Source organism: Pleurodeles waltl, chromosome 6 (assembly GCF_031143425.1).
Source record: "Pleurodeles waltl isolate 20211129_DDA chromosome 6, aPleWal1.hap1.20221129, whole genome shotgun sequence".
Classification (NCBI taxonomy): Eukaryota; Metazoa; Chordata; class Amphibia; order Caudata; family Salamandridae; genus Pleurodeles; species Pleurodeles waltl.
Window position 1 is genome coordinate 1,635,696,818 of NC_090445.1, and position 14,553 is coordinate 1,635,711,370.

The window sequence follows — 14,553 nt, forward strand, 5'->3', positions numbered from 1 at the left end:
TCATTTTGACCTGTCCAAATAAACCTTTTTCCAGGCCTAAATCTTTATGCATATAGGTCACCTCTAGGGTGGGCCGTATACAGGGCAGGGCGCAGAGTATCTAAAAAGTTGTAATTGTTTTTACATGCCCTAGTAGTGGAAAACTCTTACATTTGTTTTTCACTACTGCATTACGTGATAAATTTCATTTGGGACCCAGTAGGAATGTTGAGTTTGGGCTCCAAACATTTGTAATTTAAAGCACTCTTTAATGGTAAAGTTAGATTTTAAGTCACAATTCTGAAAATGACACTTCTAGAAACTTGATATTTTCTTTTCCCAAGTATTTAATACCTACAGCCTGTATCCTGGAACACATGACCAGGTGAAGCTGGCAGTCGGTCTTTGTGTACTGCTTCCAGACAGTGAAACAAGGTTTCAGACACCTCTGTAGGGGGGAGGACTCCAGAACCTTCTCCCACTTCAAAGTGGGCACCAGGTATAAATAATGGACCCTCAGACTCAAGACTTCAGTACAAATGTGGACCTGTGGAAGACTCAAAAGAAGGACTGCTATTGCTGCTCTGCTGTAAGAGGGACTGTTACTCTGCTGACCTGCTACCTGAGCGAGAAGGACTGGATACTTATTTTGAACCCAGGACAACCAGAGTGACTCCAAGGGCTAGTTGGCTAGCCTCTTGAACAGAGCCTCAGGGACAGAAAAGGCTCCAACCACACTGAACCCTGTACCTGTACTCTGCCTGCTGTAAGTCCCAACCCGCCAAAGTTGTGCCACCTCAGTCATGAACCCTTGGAAAAGAGCTTGAAAGTGCTCTGCCAGCCCAACCGTGGTCCTAGCAGATTCGCCACTGTGCAACACATCCTTGATGCAGGATCTCGCATCGCAGCACGCTGCTCCTTTGACCTAGTGCTGGACGATGCATCCTCGTTGCAGGACCTCCAATTACAGCCTATTGCTCCTTTGAGCCTCTGCTGCATGAAGCATCCTCAATGGAGGATCTATCTACTTTGTTGAGCTGGAGTTACTTGGCCCCTACATCCAGCCTGCACTGCATTGCAGTCAACCTCAATTTCTGACCTTATCACGTCTGGCATGACCAGATAACCACAGTTAGGGGCATATTAGACCCCATTTGCGCTGAATTGGCATATTTTTTTTACGCAAATTTGTTACAAAACTATCTCCATATTTGTATTTTGACTTTATACTCGTCTAACATCAAAATATTGGCGTTTGCACCATTTTTAGATGTGTGACCCTACCTTGGGTCAATGAGATGCAAGGTGGTCATTCCCATTTAAAAAATGGTGCTAACCCCATAGCCACATATTTATCCCCCAGTGCTAACATGACACACAGGTGGGAGGAGGGGCTAAATAATGGTGCGTAGCTTGCTTTGTACCATTATTTAACGCCTGGGTCACACCAGGCGTTAAGGGACCTGTGGACCCATTTCCATAGGTACACAGGTGCCCTGCTCAAGCCCCATGAAGACCCCAACCCACACCAGAGGGACACTGGAGGATGGGGGACCCAATACCAGGTAAGTAGGGTAAGTACAGGTAAGTAATTTTATATTTGTAATTAAAGTGCCAACGGGAGCCCAATTTGGGGCCCCCTGCGTGGCACAGGGTGCAATAGCCATGCCCAGGGGACACTGGTCCCCTGTGCTGGCCATTGGGGTGGTGGGCTTGACTCCTGTCTTTTCTAAGGCAGGAGTCATGTGGTATAGATGGTTTTGCATCAGAAAATGACACTAGACTGGTTAGTCATCTTTTTTTACTCTAACCAGCCTAAAGTAATATTTTGGTGCAAAATCCCCTTCTCCCATACTGCCAGCCCCTCCCAACTAGGGTCGCCCACCCTTTGCACCGTTTGCACCATTCCATAAATATGGTGCCCAGCTGGTGCTCAGGAATGGTGCAAGCCGGTGTTCAACTTTTTGGTGCAAAACTGTGTTACTGACAAAGGTTTCTAACATAAGTTAATGGTATTTGGCATTGCAAAGATCTCAGAAAGTTCAATAATGCTTTGAAGACAGGAACATGAATAAAAGCACCAAAAACTCTATAAAGCGTGAACTTTTACTCTATCCAATGTCTGATCTTTCCATCAATGCTCTGACTGCTCCAGGCATTGAGCCTGTACACCAGAGGACTGTACTGACCACATGTGCCCTGACTCGAAGGCAGGTCACTTCCGTGATTTGATCCTCTCGCCTGCCACAGAGTGAAAGCAGTAGAACACAAAGAAAAGAAACAGAACACATCCTTTGGGCCACAAACACAGCCGCCCCAGAAACGGAAAAGATTAAAAAAGAAACAGATGCAATGAAAGGAAACACAAAAATAAAAGCGTATAATGTCCACACAGCAATGTGCATATTTTCGAAAGTATTTGTGTTTTATTGGTCACAGCAGTTTGTAAAACACAAGGCAACAACAGAGAGTAAAGGTTCTTGGGGTCATATTTATACTTGTTTTGCGCTGAATTTGCGTCATTTCTTTTACTCTAGCCTACCCCTTTCCACCGGCTTGCACCATTCCATAAGTAATTTTATATTTGTAATTAAAGTGCCAACGGGAGCCCAATTTGGGGCCCCCTGCGTGGCACAGGGTGCAATAGCCATGCCCAGGGGACACTGGTCCCCTGTGCTGGCCATTGGGGTGGTGGGCTTGACTCCTGTCTTTTCTAAGGCAGGAGTCATGTGGTATAGATGGTTTTGCATCAGAAAATGACACTAGACTGGTTAGTCATCTTTTTTTACTCTAACCAGCCTAAAGTAATATTTTGGTGCAAAATCCCCTTCTCCCATACTGCCAGCCCCTCCCAACTAGGGTCGCCCACCCTTTGCACCGTTTGCACCATTCCATAAATATGGTGCCCAGCTGGTGCTCAGGAATGGTGCAAGCCGGTGTTCAACTTTTTGGTGCAAAACTGTGTTACTGACAAAGGTTTCTAACATAAGTTAATGGTATTTGGCATTGCAAAGATCTCAGAAAGTTCAATAATGCTTTGAAGACAGGAACATGAATAAAAGCACCAAAAACTCTATAAAGCGTGAACTTTTACTCTATCCAATGTCTGATCTTTCCATCAATGCTCTGACTGCTCCAGGCATTGAGCCTGTACACCAGAGGACTGTACTGACCACATGTGCCCTGACTCGAAGGCAGGTCACTTCCGTGATTTGATCCTCTCGCCTGCCACAGAGTGAAAGCAGTAGAACACAAAGAAAAGAAACAGAACACATCCTTTGGGCCACAAACACAGCCGCCCCAGAAACGGAAAAGATTAAAAAAGAAACAGATGCAATGAAAGGAAACACAAAAATAAAAGCGTATAATGTCCACACAGCAATGTGCATATTTTCGAAAGTATTTGTGTTTTATTGGTCACAGCAGTTTGTAAAACACAAGGCAACAACAGAGAGTAAAGGTTCTTGGGGTCATATTTATACTTGTTTTGCGCTGAATTTGCGTCATTTCTTTTACTCTAGCCTACCCCTTTCCACCGGCTTGCACCATTCCATAAATATTATGCCCTGCTAGTGCTTAGAAATGGTGCAAGCCGATGCTAAACCTTTTGGTGCAAACTGCGTTGATGCAGTTTTGAACCAAAAAGTATAAATCAGGGCCTTGGTGTTGTGTTTAGTTAGTTCTGCCTGTCACATAATAAACCACTTGCCGTCCCTCTGAAGGGTCCCAAGGGAAATGAAAGGTGCAGTCTAGTGTTCTCCTGGGAGTCTTTGTAACAGCATAATGAAGCTAGTACAGGATAGTTGGCTTGGTGGGTGGGATCTAGGCTTAGGTTATGAGTCAGGAGCGGTGAAATCAGCCTCTTCCTGACTCCTCGCAGCAATACCCGGGTGGCCGTTCAGCATTTGTTAGCCTTTGTAGACCTTGAGAGTTATCTGCAGGGAGATTGTTGGCAGTGGAGCTGCTGTGTGTCTCTTCACATCTATCAGGCAGGCCTCATCAGGCAGCAGCCTGTCTATAAAGCACATGGAAGCAGGTGCGGGCCAGTGGGGTAATGCGCGGATGCACTTCTTGAGGGTGCGGGGCCCCAGGGAAAGATGGGCCCCTGAGGATTGATGTACCACTTGACCTCATAATGAAATACTACAAAATAAAATGATGGAAGGAGGGCCTTTTCAAAGACTCACGCCCAGACTCAGATCTGGGTTCAATTAATTGCTCCTCAAATATTCTGCTCCCCACATATTTAGCTCCCCACATCACCACATTTTGGACCCAGCCATATTCAAATCTGTTTTGACCCTGCTCCCTATGGAAACAGTCCAGCCCGAATTGTCAAGCCAGGTCCTCCCTAGGCCGGAAACAAGCATCCTGTGAGTGATTTCGGGGTATCACCCCTCATCAGCCAGGCTAGTTTGAATCCAAGTGGAGCAGCGAGGGAGGGACCCATGTCTGGGCATACCCTGGTCGCTTAGGGCGCACATAGTAACACCACAAAGTAAAATGATGGAGGAAGTGTTGAAACTTTTCAAAACGTCACCCCCAGTCACAGATTAGAGTTCACTTCTCCCCAGCTGCTCCTGAGCCTTCAGCAAGCACTTATAGCACTCTCCTGCCTCTCTGCTCCCAAACTCTCAGCTGTGTCCCGCCGGCGTGAAGAGTAGGTTTCCTGCTGCCCAGCTTTCCCACCTCCCAGTAGGCCCTGCCCATCCGTCAGCACATTTAATGTCGGTCGCAGTGTGACCTGGCTGATGTTTGAGGTCACTTCTCCCCAGCTGCTCCTGAGCCTTCCGCAACTGCTCACACCACTCTCCAGCCTCCCACGCTCCAGCACTCTCAGTTGTGCCCTGCCTGCATCCAGAGCAGTTTTCCTGCCTACACATTAAATGCCAGTTGCAGCGTGACCACGCAATCACCACATCATAGCCTGAGGATATCCATGGCAGATCTGGTAGTATGGCAGTCTATTCTAGATGACTACAATGAACTGTTGATGATGTTTCAGGAAAAGGATGCAGTCTGGCAGGTTCACATTTTTTCAGATGCAGCAGTGGCTCTGGGTTTTGGCTTTTTCTAGAATGAGTGATGGTAAGCTGAGAGGTGGATGTCGCAATTGGTGCAGCTGTGTTGGAGCACAGTCTTTCTGGAGTTTTTCCCACTATCGGGGTGGCACTGACTGTTTGGGGTGGTGAGCTGGACAGTGATGTTCAATGTGGTAAAGCTGGTATCAACACTAGGCATGTGCTTGGAGTGAACAACTCTATAGCTGTTTCATTGTCTGGTTCACAGTGGCACTGATTCCACAGCCTGGCATGAGGAGCAGAGAAAATCAAGTCATTTGTTTCTGCAGAGATCCAGGCGTGGGAGTCATGAGAGTGATTAAGCTGGTGGAAATGTCTTTAGAAGAGTCTACCAGGAGGAGTTATCACCTGGCATGGAATGAATTAGAGAACTTTGAAGTGCATCCAGGCAGGCAATGAGTCAGGAGAAGAGTGACAGGGAAGGACGAGTTTTACACTTTGTTGTGTTCTTAATTGATAAAGGTTTGTCACCTGCAACAATAGCGGGCAAGATGGCAGGTTTGTCTTTTATTGGCAACTTATACTAGGGGTTTTGAGCCCGCTAGGGATGATATTCTGGGGGAGGATTTTGAAAGGCAGGGAGAGGGTGCAAAGGGCAAGGGTTTGCAAGAAGCCATCAAGTCTGATTTGCCTTTGGGGATTTTCACACAATTGCAAGGGGGCTGTTATGGCAAGTTTGAAGTGGCTTTGTTCAGGTTGTGCATGATTTGGATATTTTTTTGGAGCGTTCTGGGTGTCTGAATTGTTAGGGATGGTGCATAAGGTGGGGGTGTTGCAGGAGGAAATAATCTTGGAGCAGACACAAGAGGGGATCCGGTTGAGAAAATCCAAGGCGGATCAGGCATGAAGGGGCAAATGGATATGTTTGCAAGAAGAGGGATGTGCTGAAGTGTGTTCAGCAAGCGAATGGTGCAGGTTCCAAAGGTGGCCAGGGTGCAGACAAATGGCAATTTTGTGTCATGAAGGTGGGATGAGAGTCATGGTGTCTCAGTTGCTGGCAGTGTTGCACATGGGCTTGAAGAAGTTAGGTCAGGATCCTGCCAGTTTCGGGACTTATTCCTACAGGATCGGGGCAAGAACTAAGGCTGCATGATAGGGATGGGATAGGGCTCAGATTTGCAGGATAGGTCAGTGGAGGTCAAGGTGTTGTCAGAGGTAGGTGAGGAGATAAAGGTGCGGGTCCTAATTTTTTCCCCCTTTCTTCATTGGGTTTGTGAGCGGTCCCATGAGACATAAGACGGCGACTTGGAAGGTGGGACATTCATTCATTTACTGGGCTGCTAAGTATGTGGAATGGAAGTTATATGGACAGAACCTGGGATTGCCAAGCAGCAGACATGAGATGCTCTGGTGGGATGAGATGGGGCAGTCTTTCGCTGTTTTTTAGTGACTTTGGTGCCCTAAGTGAGGATGCCTGGACATGATCTTCCTACATTTTGAGGAGAATGATTTAGTCCAGCTATCTGGGTTGATTCTACTGCAAACACATGCAACAGGATCTATTGTTACTTAAGCACAATTTGTCAAGGACGTGCTTGGTATGGACTGAATTTGTGCCTTGTCAGAGATGGAGGGGGGCAGTTAAGTATGCGCCCATCAACGAGACCAGGAGGAAGCTCAACCGAGTGATGCAGGTTTATGTTTGTCCAGGGACATCAAAGTGGTGGCCAACACCAGCATCAAGGAGGAAGAAATGGGCTTGCATTGTTCAGGAAGTGTGCACCTCTCTAACATGGGCAATGCTTACTATATGTTGGTGATAAGGGATCTGTTGGGCGAATTGTGTTATGAGACGATTTAGTGCAGTAGTAGGTGAAAAAGTGGGTTGCAGTGTTGTAGTATGCAGGGAGGTGGGGCAGTAAAATGCCCTCCAGGTTTTCCTGGGTGGCAGTAGTTGGGGGGGGGGGCTGGATTGTCAGACGCAGGCATATCCACCCCTCGGGGGAGGAAGAGAGCACAGGCAAAGGATGAAGATGTGCAGGATGTTTGGGAGAGATTAAGGAGGCTTCAATTGAGGACGCTTGTGTTAAGGAAGTGAAAAAGTTATTGAGAATGAAAAGTGGTTATGGAGTGAAAGGTGTAAAGGAAGAGTGTAAGCAGGATGGTGTGCAGGGGTAAAAGCTTGCGGTCAAGGGAGAATGGCGGGCAGAAAAGGAGAGTTACATTAAATATGTTGTTAATGTTATAATAAAAATGTTGATATGTTCTTTTGGATTCAATCCTGTCCTAATTAAGTGGCTTTTTGCATTTTATTTGAGTGTGGCATATGATTGTTTCACGATGCCTCTGCATCTTTATCTGAAATCTTATCTAGCATTTGGATACGAACAAGTAGAATATGAAAAAAATATTTATTTGGCAACAATGGCTAAACCCGATATTTCCAAGTGAGTACTTATTAAGGGTGTAATATTAGGACTGTATGTGACAGTCATCTGCAATTATGTCCTTACTCTAGCCTACTCTTGCCTAATGGTTTTCCAATGCATCCCACTTCCCTCTGACCATTTTCCTCCCTGTCTGCTCTATTTTTGTTAACTTTAGTTTTACTTTTTGCCCTGTTCTCCTACTAGTGCTCTTTTATTTTTCATTTTGAGGTACTGTCACTTTTTAATCACCTTCCTCCCTCCAGTCATGACATACAAAGGCCCTGAGGCCCACGCATGGGCACTCGGTGTGTCCCCAGCCACTTTTTTTTCTGAGGAGGAGGTCGAAACACTATGGGGCAGTTTATATACTTTTTGGTGCAAAACTGCATTAACGCAGTTTTGCATCAAAAAGTTTTGCACCGGCTTGCACCATTCTTGAGCGCCAGCCAAGCACCATATTTATGGAATGGTGCAAACCGGCGCAAAGGGTAGGCTAGCGTTAAAATAAATGATGTTAGCTGGGTGGGGGTGGGGGTGGGGGTATGAGAGAAGAGGGTTTTGCACCAAAAGATGACGTTAGTCAGGTTAGAGTAAAATAAAATGACTTTAACCAGCCTAGCGTCATTTACTGACACAGAACCATCCATGCCACATGACTCCTGTCTTAGGAAAGACAGGAGTCATGCCCACCACCCCAATGGCCAGCACAGGGGACCAGGGTCCCCTGGGCATGGTCATTTCACCCAGTGCCATGTAGGGGGGCCCATTTCAGTGCCCCCAATAGCACTTTAAAAAAAAATACTTACCTGTACTTACCTATACTTACCTGGGATGGGGTCCCCCCATCCTCCGCTGTCCCTCTGGTGTCGGTGGAGGTGTCTCTGGGGCATGTGGAGGGCACCTGTGGGCTTATTCCATGGTGGAACACCAGGGAAATAGGCCCACAGGTCCCCTAATGCCTGCCCTGACCCAGGCATTAAATAATGGTGCAAAGCAAGCTTTGCACAATTATTTGACCCCTCCTCCCCCTGTGTGTGATTTTAAGCGCGGGGATAAATATGACGCTAAGGCCATAGAGTCATTTTTTGCACGGGAATGCCTACCTTGCATTTCATTGACGCAAGGTAGGGTTCCATGTCCAAAAAATGACTTTAACTCCATAACTTTGGCGCTGGACGGGTCTAGCGCTGACGTATAAATATGGAGTTCATATGAATTTGCTTAAACAAAATGGAGCAAATTCAGTGTAAAAGAAGTATAAATGGGCCCCTAGCACCACCATGCGTCACATTAATGTTATTTATTTTGACGTTAATGTGTCCCAACGAGGCCAAAAACCCTGCACCGTATTTACATAGTGGTGCAGTGCATACATTGCACCACTCTGTAATCTTTTGCGCCAGGTATAATGTATGCAAAGGGGGTGTTCCCCCGTTAGGGGAGCCGGAAAAATGGCACAAGGAAATCTTGCGCCATTTATTTAGGCACTTTTAATGCTTGCTCAAGAGCAGGCGTTAAAAGGAGGCTTCCATTCTTTAGAAAGGGGCCCATATATACTCATGCAGAGTACATCAATAGCATCACAAAAAATGACACTATTGCCCCCTACCCTGCGCCATGATGTGACGTATTTTAAATACGGCGCGCACATGTTAACTGTATGGTGGTGCTAAGGGACGCAGGGAAAGTGAATAAAAATCTGCCCCTAATTTTCGCTCTGCTGGGCTACTTCCCCATTAAGGTGGCGGTGGTTGGCACACCCAGCAAACGGTTGTGGCCTAGGGACCAACAACTCCATTAGGGGCAGATGTGATGCTGCATGCACCACACAGCACAATTATGCACCCCAAACCATAGGACCATTCTTGACTGGTATCATCCGTCCATCCATCCATCCATCCAACCATGCAAAGTCTGTTGTTAGAACAGAGTGCAATCCGGAACTCCAGTTGCAAAAACCCAATTTTATTGGCAAGAAAATAAGTGTATGTGTTTCGGTCAAAAGCCATGAACACTGGTAGTGGCCAACTTGTGAACTTCAAATACATATATAAAGTCACGTAGACTTCAATCCAGAGTAGAACTCCTGCATAAAACAGGTGCCATTTTGAAATTTGTTACACTCCGAGTTGGAGTCTATTTATTATTCACATATACAGGTAACTAACAACATAAAAAAAATCCTTTAACCTAGCTTTGTGAGGTTAGCACATTTGGTTCCAGCATACATTTACATGGCAATTTGGCCTGTACTACATATTTACAGATTTCTTGTTGGATACTGCACCATTACTTTCAAGTTCTCCTACTTCACCATTATTAAATAATATTGTATAGATGCTTATATGGAGCTACTGGTGTGGCGTTTCATGATGGTGTGAGGAGTCTGTACATATTCATCTCCATATTAATTTGACCATGCACTGTTTTTGTACTTTGGGGCTCATTTACAAGCCTCTTGCGGTGCCGTAGCATCATTTTTTGTGACGCTATGGTGGTGCAGAACAGTCCCCCACCCCGTGCTATGTTTACAAACTGCCTCAGTGGGATCATTAAGCCAGTTTGTAAACCCTTGCACCAAATTATATCTGCGACAGGAATAATGTATGCAAGGGAGGGGTACCCCCTCAAGGAGGCCCTTAGGAATAGCTCAGTGAAATCTACAAAATTTCACTGCGTCATTCAAGTGTCATTTTTAACTTCTGCTCAGGACAGGCATTAACATGAAACTGTACTTTGTTCCATGGGCCTACCCACGCTTTGCTGGACTAGCATCAAACTTTTGATGCTAGTCCAGCAAAGCACCACAATTGCGTCAGAAATTCTGATGCAACTGTGCTAACGAGTGCCACGGTGCGCTGTATTGTAAATACAGCGCTACCATGGTGTTGTTAAGGGGACGGAAGGTGGCACAAGAAAACTGGAGCATCGTGATCGATGCACCAGTTTCTTGTAAATGAGGCCCTTAATCTCTAAAACATTTGGAAGGACCTCCTGTATGTATTATTAGATCTATTTTCAATTCTGGTTCTCATTTCTCACTATATGTTTTTTACTCAACGTTGTCCTGTGCAATTACATATTCCGATGTCTTGTGGAGCTGACAACAGCTTTATTGTATGTACTACACTTGGTGTATGCCTGATCATGGAGAAACTATCATGGAGAAAAATTAGCCCCAACATATGTAATTTTCTTATGTGTTACTGTTTGCTGGAATTGTGTGGTGTCATTAGTCATCTCTATATGTGTATATATATAAATAGTTTCATGGTAATATCGATAAAGAATAACACACTCCAAGATGGAGTCTGTTTTATGCAGGAGTTCTACACTCTATTGGGTACCATTCTCCCTGTTGTATGTAAGCACTATGTCACTTTTTATGTGAGATTCAAAAGCTGGCCACATATTAAGGCCTTTCGCCGAAATGCATTGGGTTGTTTTTTCCATGAAAATAAAACAAGATTTTTGCACTTTCATTTCCGGAGTGTGATCTATTCTGGTTTATTGACAGACTGTGCTTAGATTAGTAACAGGGCTTCTCGAGAACTGTACATGCGCATCAACCTCGTCAAGGCTCAGTCAGGAGATTTGCAAGGACATTTTGCTTTGGGATGTATATCTGTGTAGGGCACCTCCAAACTAATTGCCTTCACCCGCTCTGTTCTCTGAACCCTTTTCTATTGGCTTTTAGGACTCTGTGCCATTCACCCCTGCTAACCATTGCTAAAGTGCTTGAGTTCTCTCCTGTAAACATGGTAAAATTTGCTTACACCCTGCTGGCATATTTAATTTACTTGTAAGTCTCTAGCAAAATGGTACCACATGTACCCAGGAAAAGGAAGACTCCAGAGGTTTCTCCCACTTCAAGGTAGGCACCAGATATAACAAAGGAGACTCTCACAACCACTCTTTAGTACACTCCTGGATCTGTGGACACTGCAGTAGAATGACTGCCCTGATGCCAGAGGACTACCCTGCTGTATGAGGATGCCCTGCTGTCTGAGAAGGAAGAATGAACCTGCACCCTTCACACCAGACTGAAGTACCTGCAAGGCTCAGCTGATTAACCTCCTGTTCTGCAACCCATGGAAACAGCAAGCTCCAGAGGCCTACCTTCAAATGCCCAGCTGACCTGCTGTATTAGAATTTCCTGGAAATTCAAATGTACCTGCCTGAGCCCTGTTTGCCTCTGGTTGAGTGTGGCATCAGTTGAATGTCTCCTAGATGAAAAATAGAAATCCTGAAGTTTTGGCCTCTTCGAACGAGTGTGTGGACACCAAGATCTTGCTGCTTGCATCAGCCACCAATGCAAAGCTCCAGTAAATCAGACTAGTCATAATACAGTGACTGCCAGTGACAACCAGCAATGCAAGATCTGCTTTGCACGCTAAACCATCAACAACCCGCGGTGACCACCAATGCAAATCTCTAGCAACATCCCTCCATGACAACTGACAGGGTCTTCACACAACGACGATCCACAATGCCCAGCCTGCTTTTCACGCTACAGAGGCAAGGGACTGATGGGGCCCTTGGAGCTCGGGCCCCCCCCCCCCCCACTGCAGGGACTGTGGGGGCTAATGTTATGCCACTGGATACCCTACACATAAACAGCACAGTCCTCCTAATATTCAGTAAGAAACAAGTATGAGAATGAAAGGTTATACATGACAGTCATCTTATTCTTTTAGGAAATAGCAGCAACCACTGCAGATTTAGAGGTGACTGTCTATTGCATGTGGTTGATCTTAATGTTGAAAAGGTTGTCTTCGTGACCACTCAACAGGCTAAATTGAAATGACTGTATAGTTGATTTCCTGTCTTTGCCTCACACACTTAATACTTAATACTAAATACATTAATATATATTTTTATATATATATATATATATATATATATATATATATATATATATATATATATATACATATATATATATATATATTTGACAGCTCCTTCTATTCTTCCTGGTTGTGCCTCGCGGAGATGGTGCACAAATACGGGCGCAGGACCCGTAATATATCCAAAAAATGACACGATTCACAGATGGCCCTCCAAGCAGCTTCAATGTTTACTTCAGGCTTATTGTTCAAGATAACAATACATCAACTTGCAAAAAGCGACGCGTTTCGACCTATGCGGCCTTCTTCATTGGCCCCAATCATTACAGAGCCCCCCCCATTAGAAGCTAAAACATTAACCATGATAGGCATAAAAGAAATCCTCAATACCTCCAAACATATATACTTAAATACCCCAAAATCAAAATATCAAAGGATGGGACCACAATCATCTTAAATATTATTCTCAAATACTTTCTAGATTAGAATAATATTACCCCAAAAAAAAAAATTCTCTCCAGAAATACATTAGACTAATCTAAATCTAAATAAACCCCATGTTAACATCAACACACCCCTTAGTTGCCTCAAATTAATGGGTCCCCTCTTTTCCATTTTATTTTTTCAAAATGTTGGTGTTAATTGTTTTATATGAGTTTTATATCATAAATCAATTCCTTTATCCATCCCAGGAGTATCGGCCACTATTCAGAGCAAGACACAATTTATAGAAACCCTGATGGCTCAATTATTCTAATGGCCAAACACAACCTTATCAATATGCTGTCACAGATTTATCCAATATGCACATAAAGTTCCTCGTCCTGATTTAAACCACATGGGTATCTACTATTTAGTCAAAAAATGTATCCAGATTCCATCCTCCTAAGTCTACACTCCCTATCGCCCCCCCCCCCCTTGGTGCTGGTAACACCCTATCTATACCAAAAAATGACATTACATCAGACTTTTCTTCATGCACCAAATTACAATGGCGGGCCACTAGATAAGTTGCAACATTATTCTTGATGGCGGACCAGTGTTCTAATATCCGTTTTGTAAGGGGAAAAATCGTGCTTCCCACGTATCGCAAACCACAGGCACAAACAATGACATAAACAGAAAAATCAGAGTTACAATTAAGGAATTTTTTGATTTTCACTTCCTTTCCTGTAGGTAGCATGTATATTTTGCAGTTCACACTGTTTCTGCAAGCCTTACATTTGGCACATTTATAGAAACCCTGTAGTCTGCCTAAAAAGGTGTCCCTCATTTTCATCTGATAACTATGTACTAGCAAATCCTGTAAAGAACTGCTTTTTCTGATCACTATGTTCGGGTGGGGGCTGACCATCTGGCTAATCACCTTATCCGCCTGTATCAAATGCCAAAATTGAGTCACAATCTTCCTAACTTCAGAAGAGTAAGCATTGTAAGTAGTTCTAAATCTCAAGGTATTCTCATTTTCTTATTTTTTGGAAATAACAGTGCGGCTCTTTTGAACCCTGCATCTTATGACAAGCCTCCTTAATTACTTTCATCGGATATCCCCTGGATTTAAACGTCCTAATCATATTCGCCTGCTCATTCTGAAAACTTTGGGATGTGCTACAATTCCTTTTTGCTCTAAGAATTTCCCATAGAGTATGTTCCACTTTAGGTTAGGGGGATGATGGCTATCAGCATGTAATATGCTGTTTCCCGCTGTTGTTTTCCTGAAAAGTTTAGTCTGAAGGGTCTCTCCTTCTACTCTTACCTCCACATCCAAAAATTCCATAGACTGTCTATGTATTTTGTGTGTAAATCTAAGATTGAAAATATTAACAGATATCCAGTTAAAAAAATCTGACTATATTGTCTCTGGACCGTCCCAGATTACAAAAATATCATCTATATATCTTGTCCAGAGAATTATATGTTTGGACCATTCCTCATTGTCATCAGTCAATACATGTTGTGTCTCCCACCACCCCATAAACCGAATGGCGTACCTTGGAGCAAACCAACTTCCCATCGCAGTCCCTGTAATTTGTCTGTACCATTGATCTTCAAATAGGAAAAAAATATTCTCCAACCACAATCTCAGCATTCTTAAAAGCAATTCGGAATGTTCATAGAATCTGATGGGTTTATCTCTAAAAAAGTGCTGACAAGCCCAAATGCCTAAATCATGTGGAATGCATGTATATAGGGACACTACATCTATAGTGACCCTGATATAATGGGATTTCCAAGGGATATCTTGTATCTTACTAATAATATCCATGCTATCGCTAC